Genomic DNA, 6362 nt, shown 5'->3' on the forward strand with positions numbered 1-6362 from the left:
TTTCTCATAAGTCAAGTCAAATTTTCAATTTTAAAAATCTTGTCTTTTTAAAAATTTTTTCAAAAATCAAATCTTTTTCATTTTTATCTTATTAATTTCGAAAATTTTAAAATTATTTTCAAAATCTTTTTCTTAATTTTATCTTAATTTTTGAAATTATGCTAACAATTAATATGATTGATTAAAAAATTTGAAGTTTGTTACTTTCTTGTTAAGAAAGGTTCAATCTTTAAATTCTAGAATCATATCTTTTAGTTTCTTGTTAGTTAAGTAATTAATTTTAATTTTAAAAATTAAATCTTTTTCAATCCTATCTTTTTATCATATCTTCTTATCTTATCTTTTATATCATATCTTTTTCAAAATTTTATCTTTTTTCAAAAATTTGATTTTAAAATATCTTTTCTAACTTCTTATCTTCTTATCTTCTTATCTTTTGAAATTTGATTTTCAAATTTTTTTTTCAACTAACTATTTGACTTTTTGTTTGTTTCTTATCTTTTTCAAAACCACCTAACAACTTTTCTCTCTAATTTTCAAAAATACGTCCCTCTTTTTCAAAAATTCTTTATTTAATTAATTGATTTTTTTAAATTTTAATTTTAATTTTATTTCTTATCTTTATTTTTCGAAAATCATTTAACTCTTTTTTAAAATTTATTTTTGAAAATTTCTCCTTCTCTCATATTATTCTATTTATTTATTCATTCACTAACACTTCTCTTCACCTCTCTTCATCTCAATTCACTACCCCTATCCTTACCCTTCTCTTTGGATTCTCCTTTCTTTATTCCCTTTCTTCTTCTACTAACAATAAGGAACCTCTTTACTGTGACATAGAGGATTCTTCTTTCTTTTATTGTTCTCTTCTTCCCTATATGAGCAGGAACAAGGAAAAAGGCATTCTTGTTGAAGCTGACCCTGAACCTGAAAGGACTCTGAAGAGGAAATTAAGAGAAGCTAAATTACAACAATCCAGAGACAACCTTACTAAAATTTTCGAACAGGAAAAAGACATGGCAACCGAACCTAACAACAATAATGCAAGGAGGATGCTTGGTGATTATACTACACCTACTTCCAAGTTTGATGGAAGAAGCATCTCAATCCCTACCATTGCGGCAAACAATTTTGAGCTGAAACCTCAACTAGTTTCTTTAATGCAACAAAACTGCAAGTTTCATGGACTTCCATCAGAAGATTCCTATCAGTTTTTAACTGAGTTCTTGCAGATCTGTGAGACTGTAAAGACTAATGGAGTAGATCCTGAAGTCTACAGACTCATGCTTTTCCCTTTTGCTGTAAGAGACCGAGCTAGAGCATGGTTGGACTCTCAACCTAAAGATAGCCTGGACTCTTGGTATAAGCTGGTCACGGCCTTCTTGGTTAAGTTCTTTCCTCCTCAAAAGCTGAGCAAGCTTAGAGTGGATGTTCAAACCTTCAAACAAAAAGATGGTGAATCCCTTTATGAAGCTTGGGAAAGATACAAGCAGATGACCAAAAGATGTCCTTCTGACATGTTTTTAGAATGGACCATGATAGATATATTCTATTATGGTCTATCTGAGTTCTCTAAGATGTCATTGGACCATTGATGAGCGGATAATTTATACGCTTTTTGGCATTGTTTTTAGTATGTTTCTAGTATATTTGAGTTAGTTTTTAGTATATTTTTATTAGTTTTTAGTTAAAATTCACTTTTCTGGACTTTACTATGAGTTTGTGTGTTTTTCTGTGATTTCAGGTATTTTCTGGCTGAAATTGAGGGACCTGAGCAAAAATCTGATTCAGAGACTGAAAAGGACTGCAGATGCTGTTGGATTCTGACCTCCCTGCACTCGAAGTGGATTTTCTGGCGCTACAGAAGCCCAATTGGCGCGCTCTCAATGGCGTTGGAAAGTAGACATCCTGGGCTTTCCAGCAATATATGATAGTCCATACTTTGCCCAAGATTTGATGGCCCAAACCGGCGTTCAAAGTCACCCTCAGAATTCCCAGCGTTAAACGCCAGAACTGGCACCAAAATGGGAGTTAAACGCCCAAACTGGCATAAAAGCTGGCGTTTAACTCCAAGAAGAGTCTCTACACGAAAATGCTTCATTGCTCAGCCCAAGCACACACCAAGTGGGCCCGGAAGTGGATTTTTATGTCATTTACTCATCTCTGTACACCCTAGGCTACTAGTTCTCTCTATATAGGACCTTTTACTATTGTATTTTCATCTTGGTTCTTCTGGTTCCCTCTCTGGGGCCGAAACCAATGATCACTTTTGTTCTTATGTATTTTCAACGGTGAAGTTTCTACACACCATTGATTAAGGTGTGGAGCTCTGCTGTACCTCGAGTATTAATGCAATTACTATTGTTCTTCTATTCAATTCCACTTGTTCTTGTTCTAAGATATCACTTGTTCTTCAACTTGATGAATGTGATGATCCGTGACACTCATCATCATTCTCACCTATGAACGTGTGACTGACAACCACCTCCGTTCTACCTTCGATTGGGTGAATATCTCTTGGATTCCTGATTGCATGATGCATGGTTGATCGCCTGACAACCGAGCCAGCCATTCCGTGAGATCAGAGTCTTCGTGGTATAGGCAAGAACTGATGACGGTATTCAAGAGAATCCGGAAGGTCTAACCTTGTCTGTGGTATTCTGAGTAGGATTCAATGATTGAATGACTGTGACGTGCTTCAAACTCCTGAGGGCGGGGCGTTAGTGACAGACGCAAAAGAATCACTGGATTCTATTCCGGCCTGATCGAGAACCGACAGATGGATAGCCGTGCCGTGACAGGGTGCGTTGAACATTTCCACTGAGAGGATGGGAGGTAGCCACTGACAACGGTGAAACCCTTGCATAAGCTTGCCATGGAAAGGAGTAAGAAGGATTGGATAAAGACAGTAGGAAAGCAGAGAGACGGAAGGGAAGGCATCTTCATACGCTTATCTGAAGTTCCTACCAATGAATTACATAAGTATCTCTATCTTTATCTTTATGTTTTATGCGTTTATCACCATACCCATTTGAGTTTGCCTGACTAAGATTTAAAAGATGACCATAGCTTGCTTCATACCAACAATCTCCGTGGGATCGACCCTTACTCGCGTAAGGTTTATTACTTGGACGACCCAGTGCACTTGCTGGTTAGTTGTGCGAAGTTGTGTTAATGCCATGGTATTGAACACCAAGTTTTTGGGGTTCATTACCGGGGATTATGAGAGTTGTGAAAAGTATTGTTCACAATTTCGCGCACCAAGTTTTTGGCGCCGTTGCCGGGGATTGTTCGAGTATGGATAACTGACGGTTCATCTTGTTGCTTAGATTAGGTATTTTTCAGAGTTCTTAAGAATGAATTCTAGTGTTTCAAGGTGATGATTTTATCATCACCAAATCTGATTGATTCTCATCAATTTAGCTCTTGGATGCAATGTCCTGCTGAAGCTTGGCTATTCATGTCTAATTCCTTTAGACTAAAGCTTTAGACTAACATTGCATGATTCCTGGAATTCTCATTAAGAATTTTGATAACTTTATTTTCTATTTCCATATAATTTTCGAAAAATCCAAAAAAAATTTCAAAATCATAAAAACCAAAAATATTTTATGTTTCTTGTTGAGTCTAGTGTCTCATTTTAAGTTTGGTGTCTTGCATGCATTGTTTATTTGATCTTGGTTCTATTTTCAAGTCAATAGTACAGGGAACTGAAGATTCAGAACATGCAGCAGAGGAATTACACAGAAAAAGCTGGGCGTTCAAAACGCCCAGTGAAGAAGGACAGACTGGCGTTTAAACGCCAGCCAGGGTGCCTGGTTGGGCGTTTAACGCCCAAAAAGGTAGTGCATTGGGCGTTAAACGCCAGAATGTGCACCATTCTGGGCGTTTAACGCCAGGATGGCACAAGGGGGAGGATTTTGTTTTCAAATCAAATTTTTTTCAAGTTCTCAAAAGTTTTTCAAAATCAAATCTTTTTCAAATCATATCTTTTCAATCAAATGTTTTCAAAATCAATTTCTTTCCTTTTTCAAAGATACTTGCTAACAATTAATGATTTGATTGAACATTTCAAGTATGTTGCCTTTTCTGTTGAGAAAGGTTTAATGTTTGAATCATATCTTTTCTTGATAGCCAAGTGATTAATTTTTAAAATCAAATCTTTTTAAAAATTGTTTTCAAATCATATTTTCTCAATCACATTTTTTTTAAAACTAATCATATCTTCTTAACCACATTTTTTTCAAAATAGTTTTCAAATCAAATCTTTTTGACTTCTAATTTCAAAATCTTTTTCAAAAATCCCTTGATTTCTTTCCCACTCTTATTTTCGAAAAATTAATTAATGTTTTTCAAAATATTTTCAAATTCTTTTACTTAATTTTCGAAAATCACCTTCCCTCCTCTCACATCCTTCTATTTATGGACTAACACTATTCCTCAATGCACAATTCGAACTCCATCTTTCTTGATAAGTTCGAATTTTCTACCTCTTTCTTCTATTTTTCTTTTCCTCTGACACCTCAAGGAATCTCTATACTGTGACATAGAGGATTCCACATTTTCTTGTTCTATTCTCTTTCATATGAGCAGGAACAAGGACAAAGGCATTCTTGTTGAAGCTGACCCTGAACCTGAAAGGACCTTGAAGCGAAAGTTAAGAGAAGCTAAGGCACAACTCTCTGTAGATGACCTAACAGAAATCTTCAAAGAAGAAGAACCCATGGCAGCCGAAAACAACAACAATGCAAACAATGCAAGGAAGGTGCTGGGTGACTTTACTGCACCTATTCCCGATTTCTATGGGATAAGCATCTCTATCCCTGCCATTGGAGCAAACAACTTTGAGCTTAAGCCTCAATTAGTTTCTCTAATGCAACAGAATTGCAAGTTCCATGGACTTCCATTGGAAGATCCTCATCAGTTTTTGGCTGAGTTCTTGCAAATCTGTGACACTGTCAAGACTAATGGGGTTGACCCTGAAGTCTACAGACTTATGCTATTCCCTTTTGCTGTAAGAGACAGAGCTAGGACATGGTTGGACTCACAACCTAAAGAAAGCCTGGACTCATGGGAAAAGCTAGTCAATGCCTTCTTGGCAAAGTTCTTTCCACCTCAAAAATTGAGTAAGCTTAGAGTGGAAGTTCAAACCTTCAGACAGAAGGAAGGAGAATCCCTCTATGAAGCTTGGGAAAGATACAAACAATTGATCAGAAAATGTCCTTCTGACATGCTTTCTGAATGGAGCATCATAGGTATTTTCTATGATGGTCTCTCTGAACTATCCAAGATGTCTTTGGATAGCTCTGCTAGAGGATCTCTTCATATGAAGAAGACGCCTGCAGAAGCTCAAGAGCTGATTGAAATGGTTGCAAATAACCAATTCATGTACACTTCTGAAAGGAATCCTGTGAACAATGGGACTAATAAGAAGAAAGGAGTTCTTGAGATTGATACTCTGAATGCCATTCTGGCTCAGAATAAAATATTGACTCAACAAGTCAATTTGATTTCTCAAAGTCTGTCTGGAATGAAAAATGCACCAAGCAGTACTAAGGATGCTTCATCTGAAGAAGAAGCCTATGATCCTGAGAACCCTTCAATGGAAGAGGTGAATTACCTAGGAGAACCCTATGGAAACACCTATAATTCTTCATGGAGGAATCATCCAAATTTATCATGGAAGGATCAACAGAGACCTCAACAAGGTTTCAACAACAATTATGGTGGAAGAATCGGGTTTAGCAATGGCAAGCCTTTTCCATCATCTTCTCAGCAACAGACAGAGAATTCTAAGCAGAATCCCTCTGACTTAGCAACCATGGTCTCTGATCTAATCAAAACCACTCAAAGTTTCATGACTGAAACAAGGTCCTCCATTAGGAATTTGGAGGCACAAGTGGGACAGCTGAGCAAGAAAATTACTGAACTCCCTCCTAGTACTCTTCCAAGCAATGCAGAAGAAAATCCAAAAGGAGAGTGCAAGGCCATCAATATGGCCGAATTTGGAGAGGAAGGAGAGGAAGTAAACGCCACTGAGGGAGACCTCAATGGGCGTGCACTAGCCTCTACTGAGTTCCCCAATGAGGAACCATGAGAATCTGAGGCTCAAAATGAGACCATAGAGATTCCATTGGACTTACTTCTGCTTTCATGAGCTCTGATGAGTATTCCTCCTCTGAAGAGAAAGAGTATGTCACTGAAGAGCAAGTTGCTAAATACCTTGGAGCAATCATGAAGCTAAATGACAAGTTATTTGGAAATGAGACTTGGGAGGATGAACCCCCTTTGCTCACCAAAGAACTGGATGACTTGTCTAGACAGAAACTGCCTCAAAAGAGACAGGATCCTGGGAAGTTTTC

General features: G+C 37.1%; 2 non-coding genes across 2 annotated transcripts; both read right to left on the reverse strand.

The window, feature by feature from the left end:
- Positions 1–1415: 1415 nt before the first annotated feature.
- LOC130983389 (small nucleolar RNA R71) lies at positions 1416–1519 on the reverse strand. The gene has a single exon (XR_009087383.1). It is a non-coding gene; the product is annotated as a small nucleolar RNA R71 (small nucleolar RNA).
- Positions 1520–5128: 3609 nt separating this feature from the next.
- Positions 5129–5236, reverse strand: LOC130983611 (small nucleolar RNA R71). Its single transcript, XR_009087593.1, has one exon. It is a non-coding gene; the product is annotated as a small nucleolar RNA R71 (small nucleolar RNA).
- Between the last annotated feature and the right edge of the window lie 1126 nt (positions 5237–6362).

This window comes from Arachis stenosperma, chromosome 5 (assembly GCF_014773155.1).
Source record: "Arachis stenosperma cultivar V10309 chromosome 5, arast.V10309.gnm1.PFL2, whole genome shotgun sequence".
NCBI classification, from domain to species: Eukaryota; Viridiplantae; Streptophyta; class Magnoliopsida; order Fabales; family Fabaceae; genus Arachis; species Arachis stenosperma.